Genomic DNA, 20207 nt, shown 5'->3' on the forward strand with positions numbered 1-20207 from the left:
TCTCACAATGGATAATCTGCTTGGCTTAAAATGGCCCACAAGGGCAGTTAGCCTAGTCCGAACCTATGAACGTATTATATTTAAATTCTGCTTATGCAGTAACCTGTAAATCATTATATAGTGGATTAGAGTTTAAATTCCACACCTGAGCCAGTACGTGAAACATACACTTATACCAAGTGTATTATGCAATTCCAGTGGTGACTTTTTTTGTGTGGAACATACCAAGCATAATATTTGTGTTGGTCTTAAGAAATCTACCCTGCCATTTAATTTGGTTACAAAAAATGCCCCACAGGTATCATATTTTGTCAATAATTTGTACCCGTTCCTATTACCATTGTTAGCAATCCACCTTAGTCAAGTACACCACAGCAAGGGGACACTAAAACCTTTCTCATTTCAAACGATTTTAGATATTCAATGTGACACATATGCTGGATAGTAAAGTAAATTTGGAACCTATGATTTTGTATATAAACACTCACACATATACAAGTGTATGACAGATGGGGCATAACTGCTCAAACATCAACCAATTGATAAAGAAACAAATAGTACTTTCTGATGCCCCCCATCCCTTGCAAATTATATATACCAACTCCAAAATTATACTGCAGTGGGGAAAGGGCAAATGTACCTATCACTACTGTTCTGTACCTCGCACACTAAAAATGCCAGTGATGTGTGAGTGGATAACTTTCAATCAGCTGTACTTGCTTTTTCTACACTCACCCATCTGAACTTTAGACCAGCTCATCAACTAGATATGTTTGCGCGCGCACACACACACACACACACACACACACACACACACACACACACACACGAGTGCTATACAAGTTATCGCTGCATGCATTTTAGCACATGACAAAAACAGTGGCATTTTCCATCGGTGGTACAGTTTCTCAAATTATGTAATAGTCAAAGTTCATTATATAATTTAACTTCCTGACATATGGGGGTGAAGCCCCCCCCCCCATAAAAAGCTGTTTTTTTATTTTACTTTTCGTAATCACAAAAGTAACCTATTGGTTTTGCAAGGATTTTAGTGACAATTAATGGTAACAGACGGTGAGTTTGTTTGACGTCTTGTGTTTCAATCAAATTCATTGGCGATTATTCACTATTATACCATGACCCCCCATTAATATTCCAAAACGTGCACGCTGACTGGCCAGCGTGCATGTTGTAAATCGACTTATACTAATGGAAAAAGGTCCGGTCGCCCGGACTTTTTCCATTAGTATAAGTCTCTTTTAAAACACTGTCTCACTATGTTAAAAGAGTTTAACATAGCGACACAGGTTTAAAAAAAGCAACGTAGATCTCCATAGCTTTTGTTAAAGCTGTCTCGCTATGTTAAACTCCTTTAACCTAGCGACACAGTGTGTAAAAAGCAACAGAGATCTTGCTTTCTCCGTTGCTTTTTTTTAAACCTGTCTCGCTATGTTAAATGGGTTTAACATAGCGAGACAGCTTTAAAATAAGCAACGGAGATGTCCGTTGCTTATTTTAAAGCTGTCTCGCTATGTTAAACCCATTTAACATAGCAAGACAGGTTTAAAAAAAAAAACAGCGGAGAAAGCAAGATCTCCGTTGCTTTTTACTGTTTCTCTATGTTAAATGGGTTTAACATAGCGAGATAGCTTTAAAATAAGCAACGGACATCTCCATTGCTTATTTTAAAGCTGTCTCGCTATGTTAAACCCATTTAACATAGCGAAACAGTAAAAAGCAACAGAGATCTTGCTTTCTCCGTTGCTTTGGACACAGCTCTGATGTACTGCGTAGGCATGCGCAGTACATCAGAACTGCCGCGGATACCAGACAGCTGGGGAAGGGCAGCAAAGAGGCATTATACAATGCCATTATTTAAGAAAAGTAATTATTTGTTTTCTTAAATAATGTCATAGTATAATAGCAATAACCCACTTCTGGGTGTGGGTAATGTGGGATTTACCCACGGTTGTCTTTGTTTGGTCCCGAGGGCGATGCCAACCGTGGGTAAATCCCGCATTACCCATACCCAGGCATGGGTTATTGCTATATAAACTTATTGCACGCAGACACACACACACACTATGTCAGATGGTTTGTGACAATGTAGCGGCTTTAGTATAGCTTCAAAATACTGCTCAAACAGTACCTTGCTCAGCCATGACTCTCTCATCTCAAATTCAGGTTTCCCAATATTCATCCTTTATCATTTTCCTTACCTGCATTAATATACTCTTCTCTACATTTCCCCAACATATTTTCCTCTCTCACCTAGCCTTTCTGCTTCCTGAGACCAGAGTTGCCAGATTTCCGACTGGCCAGGTAGGGACATAAAAAGTCTTTCACAGCAAGTGAAGACTTAAAAAAAAAAAAAAAAAAAAAAAAAAAAGTCTTCCAGGCTGCTGATCCCGGGACAGTCCCTCTCAAATAGGGACATCTGGCAACCCTGCCTGAGACTAACACTATTGTACTGTACTACCTACATTCTTGGACCCATGCCCTGTTACATAAAACCCATACCTTTACTGCCATATGCTACTCTTGTACCTATGACCTGTTACATCAGAATCATAATCACATTTATTGGCCAAGTATGCATGCATACAAGGAATTTGACTCCAGTTTCAGTATCTCTCCTATGAATTACATAAACAACACACATACAACTATTAAGAACAAGACAAACAACATACATGCAACTATTAAAAACAAGACAAAAAAAGTAAATATACATATACATACAAGGTTCAAAGTGTAATACTGAATTACTGAAATAAACTCGGAAAGAAACAGGTATTAGCAATATGTAAACAATAATGCAGAATCTTTTCACTACCAAATACTACTCCTAGACCTATGTCCTGTAATATAAAACCCATACCTTTACTACTGTATCCTACTCTTGGACACATGCCCCGTTACATAAAACCCATACCTTTACTACCATATCCTACTCTTAGACCAATGTCCTGTTACATAAAACCCATAGCTTTACTACCATATCCTACTCTTGGACCGATGTCCTGTTACATAAAACCCATACCTTTACTACCATATCCTACTCTTGGACCAATGTCCTGTTACATAAAACCCATACCTTTACTACCACATCCTACTCTTGGACCAATGTCCTGTTACATAAAACCCATACCTTTATTACCATATCCTACTCTTGGACCAATGTCCTGTTATATAAAACCCATGCCTCTACTACCACATCCTACAATGCCTAGCACTTCAACCAATTTACTGATTGGGTCAGTCCCACTAGACTAGTAGCTTCTTTTTACACTACTAGTGGAAATTTGGCAAGGTCAATGGGAAATTCCCCTACTCTTCTCTATAGGTGCCATGGGATTTTTAACATACACCTGGGTAAACACAAACTTAAGCAGATGGGGCCTCAGTTTAACATCTCATCTGAAGGATGACACACTCAGGAGAGGAGCATCCCCTTATGCTGTACTACAGTGTCAGCAATACATCTACCTGGTGTCGGAATAGAACCCACAGCTTTCTGAACCATAGGGGAGTGTGCTACCTGTTGCATCACTGACAACTAGCTCTTCTTCAGTACTAACAAATCCTAATTTCACAGGCTACAGTAACTCAAGGTGTGTGATTCACTGCTAACATTTTGTGTCTTAATAAAACTCATCTAGACTATTAATTTCTAGTGAAATAAACATCTCAAAGTCTTATAATATATATATAGTTACTACTACTTTTCCGTTACAAAAACAGTTCAAGTAGTTTATCAATGTAAACAGTACCTTCTGCAGTTCTGTTATGCAATGACTTATTTTGGAAACTGTAAATGTATAATGTAAATACAGTTACATATATACTTCTGATGGAACTTTACTCCCTGGGCCTTCTCTGAAAATGGGCTTTGCCCGGTTTGACTACCCTGGTCAACAAAGACAAATGAAGAGTCAACTTTGTGACTTAAAAATATATTCATTGCCAAATAGAGTGCAAAAAAGAAATGGAGTTGTTATCAAACAAGTCAATTTGCCATCCAAAATAAATTTAACTTTCGGGCAGGCTTTTTCACAGTATAATTATTTTTACACCGAGATGCAGTGACTCGTTTTAAACAGGACTCTTGACATAATTGCCAGAAAAAAATAAAACAGAATTTATAGAGATAGTAAAGTAGCTGTTTTCAGTTTCTAGCAGCAAGGAACAACAAAACATTCACTTTCTATGCAAACAGCAATAAATGCAGCTGCCTCCTATGCTCAAGGGTTGGGTCCCTTCCCTCACACGGAGATCCTATGGATTGCCGTCCTTCTTTTCTAACTCCAACTAAAGTCCTCCCTGGTCCTTCCTCAGAACTGTAGGTAATGAATATGTTCTGCACCCAGGCACTGTATCTCAAACTATGAGCAAATGTCACTTAGGAACCATCCAACACTATGCTATTGGTTAGGAAATGTAAAGTTACCATCCACTACTGTGCATATCAGTAAGCTAGTAATCAGCAATGTGCAAAAATATGAATACACATTATAACGCTGTCGGCACATCCAAAACACACTTCCCTGAAAGAAAAACTTGTCAAAAATATACGGAATACAAAAAGAAATCAAACCTTCTCTTTCTGAGATTGGTGAAGCAAAAAAAATAAAATTCACTACTAACTAGCAAAAACACCACACAGTAGCACTGTTAGCAACAGGGGTTTTAGTAACATAATCTGTAGGACTGGGACTGGGGCAGGGTTAGGGTTAGGGTTAGTTTACGTAAGTAAGTCGGCAGGGGATCTTTGTCTGCATCATCTTACTCATGCGTGCTTGCCTATTACTACTCCTAACTACTTGTGTATTATTTTACTAAAACCTCTTTCCTTTATAATACCACTAAACAGGACATGAACACACACTTCACACACAGCAACTCATGTACAACAGAAAATGTATCCACGTCTCTAAACCTTAATCTAATCCTAGCTCATAACACTCATGCCCTAGTGCTGAAACTTTTGCAAAATGTTAAAGTTTTGGCATTAGCATCCACTCCCACTTACAACCACATGCACATCTCCTCAGGAAACGCAGTATGAGATTACTGCTCCATTCATGGAAGTTTGCACATAACAATGAGTGCTTCTGATAGATTTCAACACCAATTAAGTATATGTCTATATATGCATGCATGTATACGAGTGTCCTCAAAATGTATATTGCAGCATGGAAAGTGGGAATATTTTCAAAGCAATTAGACATATCACAAGTTCTTAATTACCAATTACTATGCTGTAAAATAGAGTAGCCTAGAAGGCTAAACTCAAGAAGTTAGTACCTGCAGAGTATAACCTGTGGTGTGTATAATCTGTGGAATGCAATTTTCAGTAATAAATTGCTTTTAAAGCTAACAGTGTTTTAGTACTTGAAAGTTGGGCCTGACAGAAGCTTTCAGCCTTGGACTTTACTTTTGGTAAAAAGACAGCTTGTAACTTGGAAGGGCCATGTGGACTATGGTTTGCTTTATTTTGAAACTGTAAAGCCAAGTGGGCTAATATTCTAGTTTGTGAATGACTAATAAATAAAACGTTTTCCTTATGTCATGCGTTCAAGTGCCTTTACTGGAACCTACAATATACATATCTACACACACGTATACATATCTATCTACACTCAGACACACACACGAAAAATTATATATATATATATATATATATATATATATATATATATATATATATATATTCATCACACTGTTTTGCACAGATAACCTACATAAGAGATAGCAGCTACATGTTTAACAGGGCTACCTTTAATGTTTATTAGCTGTATGATACCAAGTACAATCTGACCAACAAATATGTTTATTTCTACAGTTTTGTTAGTCTTACAAGGAAGAGATTACTAAATCTCGACTGTGGGCCCACCATTCTTCTCTGCATTCTAGCAGCACACTGGGTTCAGTACTGTTCTTCTAAGTGTAACCGATTTCCTTCACACACCTCAAGTATGGAACATTGATTTCTGTTCTTTTTCATTATATGACCAAAGCTTTTGATACTGTGAACCTATATCTGTTTACTCACAGAATCGCCACTTGTATCATCAGGACACAGGACATCCTCTGGTTCCAAAGGTATCCAAAGGGAAAGCAGCAAAGTCTTTAATACATTCCAAGAAACAACACAATCAGCAAAGTCTTTAATACATTCCAAGAAACAACACCAGTGGGGGCCTACAGATATCAGTCCTGGGACCACTTCACTCTTCAGTCACAAACTAACCTTTCAATATACAGATGTTCTGACATTACTTCATTATGGCAAAGTGGCAACTTTTGTGTACTATGGATTGCAAAAGAGTTTCAGTCTCCAAAAACTGACACGTTTTATCAGACTTTCTGCTAAACTGCAGTAACACTAACACAATCATCTTTAGGAGTTAAACTTTGCCTCAGTCCAGAAACAGCCTATCGAATCTCATGCCAGAAGAAAATCCTCACTGATATTGTAGCTAGTGAAACATATCATAGTGTCTTGTTAGAGCAAGACTCAGGCTTGTGTAAAACAGTCTCTGTTAAAGCTAACAGGTTCAGCTGTCAACCAAATGACCTATTGGCTTTTAAAAAACTGGAATACCACAACCTCGTGCTGATGTGTAAGACGCACACACACAGACACAGACACACACACACACAGACAGACACACACACACAGACCAGTTCCATTCCCTCTTAAACCCACAAATTATCATATTCTTTGCAGTCATTGTTGTTAGATAATGCCATTGGTTTACCACTGTTTGAAGAAAAATTTCCTCATGTCCATTTTGAACCTAATCCCCTCAACCTGCCAGTAAGACTCCTCTTGTTCACCTGTCCCTTAAAAATCCTGTGCATGCATACCAATACCCTCTAACTCATTCATCATGCCCAGTGTGTATATCCCAAGTCCACAGTCCAGCCCACCCATGTTCTACTTGTCCTTTCTGCTTTTCCTTGTTCTCTCTCCACCTACCAAATTTCCTTCTCTCTCAGTTACTCAAAACAGAACATCACATGTGAGATGTGGTCTCACCAATGTCCTGCAGAATGGTAGAATCACCTCCTTGTTCCTAGAGTATATTCACTTTGCCTTCCAGTTGAGTACTGCATCCACCTTTGCCACTACCTGTTATGTTTCTGTTTATTAATTTTTGCTGTAATTATAAATCCTGGGTGCTTCTCTTGCCCTATGTCCGCCAAGGCTTATCCTATACGAATCAAATATCCGCAGGTAAACCCAGCCACTGAGGATGCACAAGCCAATGTATTTCTTCATGTCGGTCCCAGTCCTGAATAAATGGGGAGAGTTATGTCAGGAAAGGCATCCGGAGTAAATTTTTGCCAGATCACAAATGCAGACAGCAACACAGATTTCCATATCGGATCAGTCAAGGCCCAGTTTAACAATGACTGCTACCAGTACTGTTAGCCAGCTGGGTGCTGGTGGAAATTGGGCTACTGTTGGCTGAAGGAGAAGGAGAAGAAAAGGGAGAAGACATGCCCAGAGGCAGGAAGAGAGGAGGAAGGTTAGGAATGTGGAAGTGAGGGTAGGAACTTTAAATGTTGGCAGTATGACTGGTAAAGGGAGAGATCTAGCTGACATGATGGAGAGAAGTAAGGTGGATATATTGTGCATGAAGGAGACCAGATGAAAACGGAGTAAGGCCAGGTGAATCGAATGTAGGTTCAAATATGTTCTACTATGGTAAGGATGATAGGTGAAATGGGGTAGGGGTTATCCTAAAGGAACAGTATGTCAAGAGTGTTTTGGAAGTGAAAAAAGTGTCAGACAGAGTGAAGGTTATGAAGCTAGAAATTAATGGCATGATGATGAATGTTGTTAGTGCATATGCTCCGCAAGTTGGGTGTGCGATGGTTGAAAAAGAAATATTTTGGAGTGAGTTGGATGAAGAGCTGGACAGTGTACCCAAGAATGATAGAGTGGTGATTGGAGCAGATTTCAATAGGCAACAGAGGGCATGAGGATGTGATGGGTAGATGTGGTGTCAAGGAGAGGAATGCAGAAGGTCAGATGGTAGTGGATTTTTTGAACAGGATGGACATGGCTGTGGTGAATACTTATTTTAAAAAGAGGGAGGAGCATAGGGTGACCTACAAGAGTGGAGGAAGATGCACACAGGTGGAAGATATCCTATGCCAGAGGGTCCAGTCTGAAGAAGGCTGGTGACTGTAAAGTGCTGACAGGGAAAAGAGTAGTTAGGCAGTATAGGATGGTGGTTTGTAGGTTGGTGTTGGTGATCAAGAAGAGGAGGAAAGTGAGGGTATGCAAGAATCAAATGGGGGAAGTTGAAAAAGGATGACTGTGCGGTGGAGTTCAGAGAAGAGATAAGACAGGCACTGGGTGGCAATGAAGAATTACCAGATAGCTGGACAGCTACAACAGAGGTGCTAAGGAAGACAGCTAGGAAGGTGCTTGGTGTGATATCCAGACAGAGGAAGGAGGTCAAGGAGACCTGGTGGTGGAATGAGGAAGTACAGGGGAGTATACAAAGAAAGAGGCTGGAGAAAAAGTGGGATTGTCAGAGAGATGAAGAAAGTAGACAGCAGTACAAAGAGAAGAGGTGTATATAATGAAGACAGAGGTGGTGAAGGCTAAGGATAAGGCCTATGGCGAGTTGTATGAAAGGTTGGACACTAAGGAGGGAGAAAAAGACCTGTACTGATTGGCTAGTGTCAAAAGATTTTTAATACTCTTAACATATACTGGAAGAATCACGCAGCAAAAAAGGTAGGCCAAAAAAGAGTTTATTTAACATGCATGGAGATCTGCCACAAAAAGTTCTGTTGCTAGCAGTCTAATTTCTACACACTTTACATGGGTTTTATTACGATATATTAATCATACTCAGGAGCTGGTTACTAGACAAGGAATTTCAGTCAAGGCTATAAATTCACTCAGTGGAGCCTTAGATGGTAAAAAGTCAGACACAAGATAAGTTGGTGCCTACATCAAGGTAACATCTATGCACTCCTCCTTGGTCAGAGGTCAGTCCCAAGATAGGCCTGTGCCTGGACCAAAGTAGCATCTGTGCATTCCTTTCTGGTCAGCAAATTCCTTACAAGAAAAACAACTCATTTTAGCTTATTTCTTTGCACGCAATGCAGTTTCACATTTTAACCCTTCCTATACAGGATACAAAGATGTTGAACACAAAGATTCTTACTACATTTCCCCTCACAACACTTTGTATCCCCAGTAATACATTTTATTCATACAGGTTTTAACACAGTTCATTTCCTGTATATTCAGAATAATAAGCTTTAGTTGCATTGGCAGACAATACACTTGATATTATCATTCGGATGCAAGGAATGCAGCAACAACCCAACAGTAGGAATATAATGGCACCAATACATACAGCAATTAAGACATTCATGTTCCTCAATTCCCAAACCAATTTTGGAAAAAGTCAGTCAATGGATTCTGTCCTGGTTTTGTAAGTTCAGAAACTTGCTGTAGGATCTCCAGATGACTGTTAATGTCATATCAGTTGTCTGTAATGAACGGACAACACTTGCCAGCTAGGGTGAGTTCGGCGCCATACGATTCTGCAACACTACAGTCCTTATTGCAGTTAACTCATCCGTCACCAATCCTAGCACAGAAAAAGTTGCATTGCTCAGAGTTTCTAACAGTTTTGACAGTTTTCTGAGCTCCCAAATAGATTTTACTGTCCCATAAGCTGGAAGAATACCAGCCCAAGAAATGACATCATCGCCCAAGTCCATGTGTGACAGTCCCTTGCTGCTACTGTGGGCCAAATCGTGATGATAGATCCAGGATGCATCAATGTTACCTGGATTAACAGGTTTATTCACATTTACCTTGGGGAAGAGTAAATGAATGTCTTATAGCTGGTGCTAAATAACCCAAAAACAACTGCCTGACCAATTCCTTGGTAACCATTTGTATGCTTTTACCACAGACAAAATAACAGTCATTCACTTTAAGAGTGATATTTACTGGAATAGAATGATTTCCTTTGTCTTGTATCCCTTTAAACAAAAGATCATACACAGATAACATTTTTCAACAAAACTAGTGACATTAATAAGCCCTGTACTATTAATAAGCACTCTTATAGGCTTGAAACTTGTTGCACAGTGCCCATCTAATGTACAGTTATGAATTATGGTTACATTACATTGACTCCATCCAACCTTAATTTTTCCAGATCTCTGGAAACATACAGTTCCATTCTGGCGACCCATGAGGGGTAGTGCTATTTTGTCCTTTAAGGCTACGTTTGAAGTTTCAAACAGTAAATTAGTCCATGTATCATTTGCCCCAAAGGGACTGTACCTAACATCAGGCCACCATGTACAGTAGGGATAGCTGTGCATATCCAACAATTTGAAACATTAAAAGACAAAGCATATGCATATTTAATAGCTTGATACGCATTAAGGGTGGATGCCAAGCTGTATTTTTATCTCTCTTCACTTGGCTAGTTTGTTTGAAAATGCCAAAACAGAAAAGTAACAATCACACTTATTAACAACAAAATTAGTTTGGAATGCTTTTGTGGGGAAAGACTAAATCCTTCGGTATTTGCATTGCTACAATAGTCAGATATTCATACAAAACAAGATTACTACTAATTAGTGTTCCTCAGTTTCCTGGTTCCACTTTCAGCATCCTGTTCTTCTTCTGATCTGAAAAATAATTCGTTAGAGAAGTGTTAGTTTTTGTCAGCATTTTCCTCATGTAATCTGCTATCTCTTCAAAAGACCTTGCCACTTCTCCCATATAGTAGTTCAAATGGTGTGACCCCTTTTGAAGTGGGAGGCATGGACAGGAGTGCCAGAGGTAAGCAGCATATCCAAGACAGATGTGTCTCGCCATGAGTTTACGTAACTTGCCTTTGTGAATGCCATTATGGCGTTCAACCAACCCTGCTGACTGTGGGTGGTAGGCACAGTGATGTTTTAAGTCAATCTGGCAGCCAGCTTTTGAATAACTTGGTTCAAATGTGTGCCATTATCAGAATAGATGCATGTAGGTAGCCCAAAATGAGAGATAATGTTATTTGTAAGAGCCTTGGCTACTGACAGTGCATCTGAGTGTGCTACCGGAAAAGCTTCTACCCATTTTGTAAAAGCATCAATAATGACTAACACAAATCGCTTCTGTTGAACAGGAGTTAGTTCAATAAAATCCATACAGATTGTGTGAACTGGATACGGAGGCAGCGGAAAAGCTGCTGGGGTGATCCGCACCCCACCACCATGGTATCACAAAGCAGGCACGACCAACAAAATCGTTTAGCATACGCTATAAAACCCTTGGTACAGAAAATTTGCTGGGTCATTTGAACCATAGCAGCAGGGCCCAGATGAGATGGGCCATGCGTCACTAATGAGGCATACCTAAAAGGTTTGTTGGCAAGACATACTTATCATTTGGACCTACAAAAACTCCTTGCTTCTGAATAGCCCCATATTTAACCCATCGCTGTTTTTCCTGAACTGTACTAAGTTCCTGCATTACTTGCAAAGTTTGTAGATCAAATTTATCTGTAGGATGAAGTTCCTTCTGTGTGGTCTCGAGTGCAAAAGTAGAGGTTAAGGCTACCCTTTTGCAGTTTGTCAGCTAGTGCATTTCCAAGTGATACTGGATCCTTGGCATTTGTGTGTGCTACAGATGGCCAATCCCGTGGCAGTTGGACAGCTTGTAAGAGGCTAAGGATTAAATCCTTGTGGGTTATTTCCTTTCCTGAGGCAGTAACCATTCCCTATTTTTCCATTGCTGCGCAAAGACATGGACCGTGGAAAAAGCATACTGACTATCTGTGTAGATAGTAACTGCCTTATCCTTGGAAATGGTACATGCTCTGGTCAAAGCAATCAATTCAGGACAGATTCCTGGGGAGAGGTTTTGCCTCTAGTACCTTAGTCTCAGTTGTGACTGCATAACCCACTTGTGTAATACCTGCTTCATTCTTTGACCCATCTGAACAGGGTCCAATCTGAATTTGCCAAAGGCTGATCCTTAAGGTCTGGTCTTGGTAAGACATTAGAGTGTATTAAGTCTAAACATATCAGCTGTAGGTAACAGCGTGGCTGGATTAAGAGTGGTGCATCGCTCAATGGTCATGTGTGGTTGTGATAGTAATGTTGTCATGCAGGACAAGTGTCTGCTAGGAGAGAGAAAGGTAACTTTATCCTGTAGAAGTATTACGCGACAGAGTGTCATGAAACAAAACTAGGGTTGCAGTGCAGCTGCGACTACTGCTTGTACACAGTGTGGCAATGATCGTGCCACTGTGTCCAGTTTACTGGAATAAAAAGCTAATGGCCTCAACTTATCCCCATAAATTTGTAAAAGAACCGATGTCATAAAACCCTGCTTACAATCTACTGTCTGAACAAAAGGTTTTGTATAGTCAGGGAAGCTAAGTGTTGCAGATCCTGCTATCAGTTGCTTTACCCTAGTAAATGCCTGTATTGCCTTATCTGTCCATTTCAGCGTCATGTGCTGCCATGGGAACTGGCAAAGTAAGTTCTGAATATGGACTCACTTCCTCTGCATAATTGGGAATCCAACTAAAGTTAGTTATTCCTAAAAATGACATCATTTCTTTTTTGTACTGGGCATGGTGCCTGTAAAATAGCTTCTTTTCTACAGCTATCCAGTTGTCTACCAGCATTTGAAATGGTATAGCCTAGATATCGTACTTCAGCTTTACAAAATTGTAATTTAGATTTGTTTACCTTATGTCCCTCTTTGCCAAGAAATGCAATAACCGAATAGTTTCGACTCACAGACAGCCTCCGTGGGTGCAGCCAGTAAGATGTCTAACAGTAGATGACAGCCATGGTTGAAACTGTGCCAGGTTTGTTGACATTTCTTAAAAATTGTAGGGCTTTCACAATATCCCTAGCCTTGTGTAGGTGTACCGCTTGCTCATGAAACCTACTAATTTCCTGTAGAGGGATGGAAAAAAATGCATTTACTGATATCAATGACAGAAAAATACTTATCTGTGGGAAGGATATCATTTAACAAAACAGATGGATCTGGGACCATAGGAGCCCTTGGTACCACAGCAGCATTCACAGCCTGCAGATCCTGTACCATTCTCCAGGTCCCATCCGGTTTCCTTACTGGGAACAAGGGTGTGTTACACGGTGAATCTGTGCATGGAATTAAAACCCCAGCTTGTAATAGAGCCGTGATCACTGGTAGAATGCCTTCTTCTGCCTTTTTACTTAGCGGATACTGACGCTTGTGAGGTCTAAAGTCAGATTTTGGAGTTATTTTAACCTGTCCTGCTGTTCTTATTAGCCCAATGTCATGTTGCCCGGGACCATAAGGAGTCTGGCACTGATTGTAACTTTAATTCTTCCTGCGGGGTTAGGAGATATAGTCAGAATGGCCCTCCCGGTGGCGTTAGCCTGTCTTCGAGGTGAAGGCCAAATTAGTTAGCTCATTTACTACATTTTGTGGTCCAGTTTCGACAAGATCATTACTGTACCAGTAGTGTAAATCACCCTGCCCCACCTGCAACATAACATCTTGAATTTCTACTAGAATCCCTGATGCAGTCGGCACAGCTGCTATGCGCATTAAATCTCTTCCTAATAAGTTTACAGGGCAAATTTTAGAGACAATGACTCAAACCTGATAGTTTGGTTAGTTTCAGGGTCCGTGAACCATAAGGGTTTAGATAGTGGTTCTTTATAAATGCGCCATTGGCTGCCTTGACTAATACATAGTCATCAGAAGTTACATCAGATGGCACTGCAGAGGTTTTAGCAGGGTCCTGGAGGCCCCTGAATCACACAAAAATTCTACATCCTTCCCTTCCACTTGAAGTGTGATTGTGCCTCTAGCTGCATAGTTACAGCCAGCTGTTAAATTAATAACCTGATATTAAAATCAGTCACTTCATTCTCCCATCCTGCACATTCCCTTTTACCTTCTTTATTCACATTCTCAAAATCATTCTCATTTTGTATTACTGACTCTTGCCAGTCGACCTCAGCATCTGGGTGCTGCCATTATATAGTCATGCTGAACTATGATTTGGAGCAGCAGTGGATTTCCGGGATTCAGGCAATCTCTTGCGAAATGCCCCTTCTTACTGCATTTAAAACATTCCCCTCTTTTGTCTGCCTTCGTAATCTTCAAAATGTCCTACATTCCTTCTCCCTCTGCCTCTACCCTGTCCCTTCCTCTACCTCTGTTCTTACATTAACATAAGTGTTTTATACCATAAAGGTTTGAGCCTGTTTTCTTTCTTTTCTCAAGATATTTATCTGCATGTAAAGGGATAGTGTGTGGACAGGGTATGTACCTTAGCTTCTTTTGTTTTACTCTGATTTGTCTATACTATGGTTTCCAGAGTCTCCTCTGCTTGTTTTTGTAAAACTATGGAGGGTATTTTTCCCTGCTTCTCTGCCTCCTGTAAGACTATGAAGGACACCTTTTCTTGATTTTCTGCTTCTTTCTTTTTGATACTGGGGTGGACTAACCCTGTCTTTAGTGACATCAGAATACAAGGGTAGGGCCGTTGGTTTCGACAGACAATAGATGTTTCGTCATCTTCTTTGTGGACAAAAATGCACCTTTTGCACTCGAGCCACTACTTCCTTATTTGAAAATTGTTCCTATGTCTCTTATTAGCTTCTTCTAACCATTTCTGTGCTTGAAATCCTACCTTTTTGTTTCTTAACCTTACCTCCTGTGTCCCTAGGTCTCTCACTAGATTTTGACATTCTGATTTATTCAAGGTACCACTAAACCCATAGTCTTTTTCCATTTTTTCATATATTTTAAGTTTTTGGATGTAATTTAAACATATATTCCTCATCCTCAGTCCTTTTATTTAAGCAGCCCTTACTAACACAACAACTGCTTCCTATTCCCATTTTTCTTATTTAAAAGAAAACTGTTTCCCATTTTTCTTATTTAAAAGAAAAACTGTTTCCTTTTCCTGAGATCTCTACCGGTCTTTTGTAAAATTTAAACAAAAGAAATTCCTTTATGACTAGTCCCTTAAAAACTTTTACAAAAACAAAAGCTTACCTTACTGCGGATCTTGGATCGAATCTAAGAGTGACTGGCCTCTACTTACGACTTTTTTGTCGGAGGTCTTTCCATTCAAGGGCCCTTCCTGTACAGGTTTTTCAGTCCCTCTTATGCGATTCCAGAAATGTCAAAAGATTTTAATACTCTTAACATATACTGGAAGAATCAAAAGGTAGGCCAAAAAGAGTTTATTTAACATGCATGGAGATCTGCCACAAAAAGTTCTGTTGCTAGCAGTCTAATTTCTACACACTTTACATGGGTTTTATACCCTCTTTCATGCATACTCAGCAGCTGGTTACTAGACAAGGAATTTCAGTCAAGGCTATAAATTCACTCAGTGGAGCCTTAGATGGTAAAAAAGTCAGACACAAGATAAGTTGGTGCCTACATCAAGGTAACATCTATGCACTCCTCCTTGGTCAGAGGTCAGTCCCAAGATAGGCCTGTGCCTGGACCAAAGTAGCATCTGTGCATTCCTTTCTGGTCAGCAAATTCCTTACAAGAAAAACAACTCATTTTAGCTTATTTCTTTGCACGCAATGCAGTTTCACATTTTAACCCTTCCTATACAGGATACAAAGATGTTGAACACAAAGATTCTTACTACAGCTAGACAGAGGGACCTAGCTGGGAAAGATGTGCAGCAAGTAAGGGTGATAAAGGATAAAAAGGGAAACATACTCATAATTGAGTGTGTTGAGCAGATGGAGAGTACTTTGAGGGGCTGATGAATAAAGAGAATGAGAGAGAGAGAGAGAGAGAGAGTGAGAAGGTTGGATGATGTGGGGATAGTGAATCAGGAAGTGCAACAGATTAACAAGGAGGAAGTAAGGACAGCTATGAAAAGGATGAAGAATGGAAAGGCTGTTGGTCCAGACAACATACCTGTGAAAGTATGGAGGTGATAGGAGAGATGGCAGTAAAGTTTTAACCATATTGTTTACCGAAATCTTGGAAAGTGACAGGATGCCTGACAAGTGGAGAAGTGTTTTGGTACAGATTTTTAAGAATAAGGGTGATGTGCAGAGCTGTAGTAACTACAGAGGGAAAAAACTGATCAGCCACAGCATGAGGTTATGGGAAAGAGTAGTGAAAGCTAGATTAAAAAGGGAGGTGATGATTAGTGAGCAGCAGTATGGTTTCATGCCGGGAAAGGGCACTACAGATACAATGTTTGCTCTGAGGGTGTTGATGGAGAAGTACAGAGAAGGTTAGAAGGAGTTGCATCATGTCTTTGAGGACTTAGAGAAAGCAAATGGCAGTGTGTCTAGAGAGGAGTTGTAGTACTGTATGAAGTTGTGAGTGGCAGAGAAGTGTGTAAGAGTGGTACAGAATATGTACGAGGGCAGTGTGACAGTGGTGAGAACTGCGGTAGGAGTGACGGATGCATTCAGAGTGGAGGTGGGATTACTTCAAGGATCAGTTCTGAGCCCTTTCTTATTTGCATTGTTGACAGACAAGATCAGACAGGAGTCCTCGTGGACTATGATGTTTGCAGATGATATTATGATCTATAGTGAGAGTAGGGAAGAGGTTGAGGAGGTCCTGGAGAGGTGGAGATATGCTCTAGAATGGAGAGGAGGGAAGGTCAGCAGGACTAAGACAAGATATATTTGTGTGAATAAGAGGGAGGACAGAGCAAAAGTGAGGATGCAGGAGTAGAGTTGGAAAAGGTGGGTGAGTTTAAATAGTTGAGATCAACAGTTCCGAGTAATGGGGGAGTGTGGAAGACAGGTGAAGAAGAGAGTGCAGGTGGGGTGGAGTGGGTGAAGAAGAGAGTGTCAGGAGCGATTTGTGACAGAGAAGTACCAGTAAGAGTGAAAGGGAAGGTCTACAAGATGGTAGTGAAACCAGCTATGTTATATGGGTTGGAGATGGTGGCACTGAAAAAAAGGCAGGAATCAGGTTTGGAGGTGGCAGAGTTAAAGATGTTAAGATTTGCATTGGGTGTGACAAGGATAGACAGGATTAGAAATTAGTATATTAGAGGGCCAGCTCAGGTTGGATGGTTTGAAGACAAAGCCAGAGAGGCGAGACTGCATTGGTTTAGACATGTGCTGAGGAGGGATGCTGAGTATACTGGGAGAAGGATGTTAAGGATGGAGTTGCCAAGTAAGAGAAAAAGAGGAAGGTCTAAGATAAGGTTTACGGATGTGGTGAGAAAGGACATGCAGGTGTTTGGTGTGACAGAGCAAGATGCAGAGGACAGGAAGAAATGGAAACAGATGATCTGCTGTGGTGTCCCCTAGTGGGAGCAGCCAAAAGAAGAAGAAGACTCATGAATCAGAAGGCAAATGCAACACTGAACACCTGCTGGTACCAACTTCCAAATGTAATGTCTCTGGTATCCCACTTATTTCAACCTTTTCAAGGATCTCCCCAGTCAGGTAGTGACACTACATACTCAGATTCTCAGTGTCATCCAAGAACAGATTTACTTTATTCTACACTCACTGAGATGTCAGTCATCCACACATTGAACAATGCTGGCACCCTGTGATATGTCACTGGACAGATCTTTCTCCTCTGAAACTTTCTTCTAGACACTCAGCCATCTCCCAGATCATCCAGTAAGAGAACTGTAGCAAGCTAGTCTGATCTGATCTTGTGGCTGCAAAGCCAAGTTGATTATTATTACAATTAGACGATTCACTGACCAGCCCTGTGGAATTCTTTCCCCTGTCTTTTCTACTATGAATATCAGACTGACTTATACATAATACTCGGAGACACTCCTTTTCTCTCTCCTACATACAAAATGGGACTACAGTTGGTCCTATCAAATCTAAGTTCACAATTCCTGCTTCAAGAGATATATTAGACATCACCAGTGTTGCTATCAAGAAGACAGTCTGTCCCTGAATAACCCTTACTGAAACTCATCAGAACCTTGAATCCATCCTCTATCAAGTGTCTAACCATTCCTTCCTTAGTCAATTCCCTATCTATCCACCCCCCCCCACAAAAAAAAACATAGATGCTTAAAATAATCAAGACTGACTTAGTCCCTTCTTCTTGCACTATGGATTCAAAGTCATCTGCACACCAGTAATTGACATATATAATATTTCTGGTAGAAAATCGTTTGCCTGTTCACGTGCTGCACTATTTTCCTTTTTTCTTTTCAGCAAAGACTGAACATAAAAAATCATGGAGAATCTCAATTTACTCTGTTGCCCTGTGGTACTTCTTTCAGACTTTAACCAGCTCCCCCAAGTACAGGCCTATATTTCCTCCAACTAAATACCACATTATTTCAAGGCAAAAATATGGAGCTTGGACTCTGCAGTAAACAACGACAACAAAAATGTTAGTAAACGATGGGGCATGCAAGTGCTGGAGATGAAAGTTAAAACTTAAACTCAGGGTTACTGCCACAACGGGCAGCACACTCACCTTTTGTTGTATTCCCACAACAGGTAGATGGATTGCTAACAGTGCAATGCAGCATAAGGGAGGTGCTTTCCTCCTGAGTGTGTCATCCTTCAGATGACATATTAAACCAAGGCCCCGTATACCCGAGTTGGTGGTAGCCCAGGTGAATATAAAAGAACCCAAAGCACCTATCAAAACATAGTTAGGGAAGCTCGCAAAGTGTTGGCCAAATTTCTTTTAGTAGTGTAAATACCAACTCAGATCTTCCCTGAAGACAGACTACTAGCCTAGTGGGACTAACCCAGTCAGCAGAGAATAAATAAAAATAAAAAATAAACAAAACAAAGTACATGGCAAGATATAACTAAGGTACAGAAGGCTGTGGGAAACAAGAGGTACACAAAACAGCATACCAGTGGGTGCGGTTGTGAGAAAAATGTGACCTGTTTTTAATAGTATATCACTGTAGTGCTGCACAGCACAAAAGTTTTGACAACAAGAGAGAGGAGGCTCACTACTGACACCGACTGCTAGCTGGCATAAGCCTGGCTGCAAGACAGTATGCTGACATGGAAACACGCTTTCTCCAAAGGTAGAAAACACTAAAGGCAAGTCAAATGGCAAAAGGAAGCTAAAGTAATCAAAGATGTTCTAAGATAAAAGGCAGAAGACGTGTATCATCAGAATGACTTAAACTGGAGAGGTAACTATCAAAAAGGTTACATAATGAAATCCAGGTTGAAATCCAACATTTGCAAGACCTTAAGCAGCTCAAAAACATAACATATCAAGTACCTGTAACTAGGTTTTAGAGATGGGTATTGAATAATGTATAAAGCAGAAGTAACCAATTACTACCCAATATGTACAGTGACAAGATATTAAGGATTTGCATTCCTTTTTGCAGTAAACATTAGTATGCAACACAGCCTGATCTGATTGCTTGAAAAAGAATAGACACAATGAGGGGACTTTTAGAATGAATAACATTAATGGGAAACACTGCTGCAAAACAAGTTTGGGGTAACCTGGAATTAAGAGTCAGACGGCAAAACAGAGAGCATACAAAAAGAACTGGCTGGTCATAAAGTCATTTATAATCAGATTTGTTTTATACTTTTGTTTCTACAGTCTCTTTTATACTTTGACAGCTTGTTTGTTTTCTTTGTCAGATTCTGAAATAAACAGCTAGTTAGAAGTACATATAAAAGTGCATTCACATACCTCCAAATATACGATCCTCCTTTTCAGTTTTAACACACCTCTACAAGTTCAGGTCAACACCATAAAAATAAACAGCTACCAGATGATCACAAATTTCTTTAGAGGAAAAACTACTAATACCAAAAAACATATCAACTTTCCTGAAATTCTGTTGATGGGTAAACGAAAGTTCTACTTGATTTCCAAGTACTCTCAAAAAAAAAAAAAAACCCATTTCCTGTCCGCTTGTAAAATGGGTTCCCTCTGACATTCAAATCAGTGTATTAATATTCATGAACTTTCCAGTTTGGGAGGTGGACCTTTAATGTGTTGCATTTCAGTAAATGTACACCCATGCTGGGTTTGTTCTCTGTCCTGCTGAGTGGAGTGCCTCACGAGTGATTTTTATTATTTTCTTTGTATTTGAAAATAATGTAAACAGCATTAAAAGTGACCGAAACCCTTATGTCTCCTGTCTATGTCTCTGTTACTCTCTCTCGTCAGTCTCTGCCTGTCTCCTCTCTATGTCTCTGTCTCTCTCTCTCTCTTTTCTAATCTT

The 20207-nt window shown here is 40.0% G+C and overlaps 1 long non-coding RNA gene across 1 annotated transcript in view; it reads right to left on the bottom strand.

Moving 5' to 3' along the window:
• The window catches only part of LOC122813691, an 88590-nt gene extending 68723 nt beyond the window's left edge, over positions 1-19867 (bottom strand). Inside the window, exon 1 of the long non-coding RNA XR_006366721.1 lies at positions 19670-19867. This is a non-coding gene — a long non-coding RNA (uncharacterized LOC122813691). The remainder of the gene's footprint in view (positions 1-19669) is intronic.
• Positions 19868-20207: the final 340 nt, after the last annotated feature.

This window comes from Protopterus annectens, chromosome 1.part1 (assembly GCF_019279795.1).
Source record: "Protopterus annectens isolate FY-2018-M chromosome 1.part1, PAN1.0, whole genome shotgun sequence".
Taxonomy (NCBI): domain Eukaryota; kingdom Metazoa; phylum Chordata; order Ceratodontiformes; family Protopteridae; genus Protopterus; species Protopterus annectens.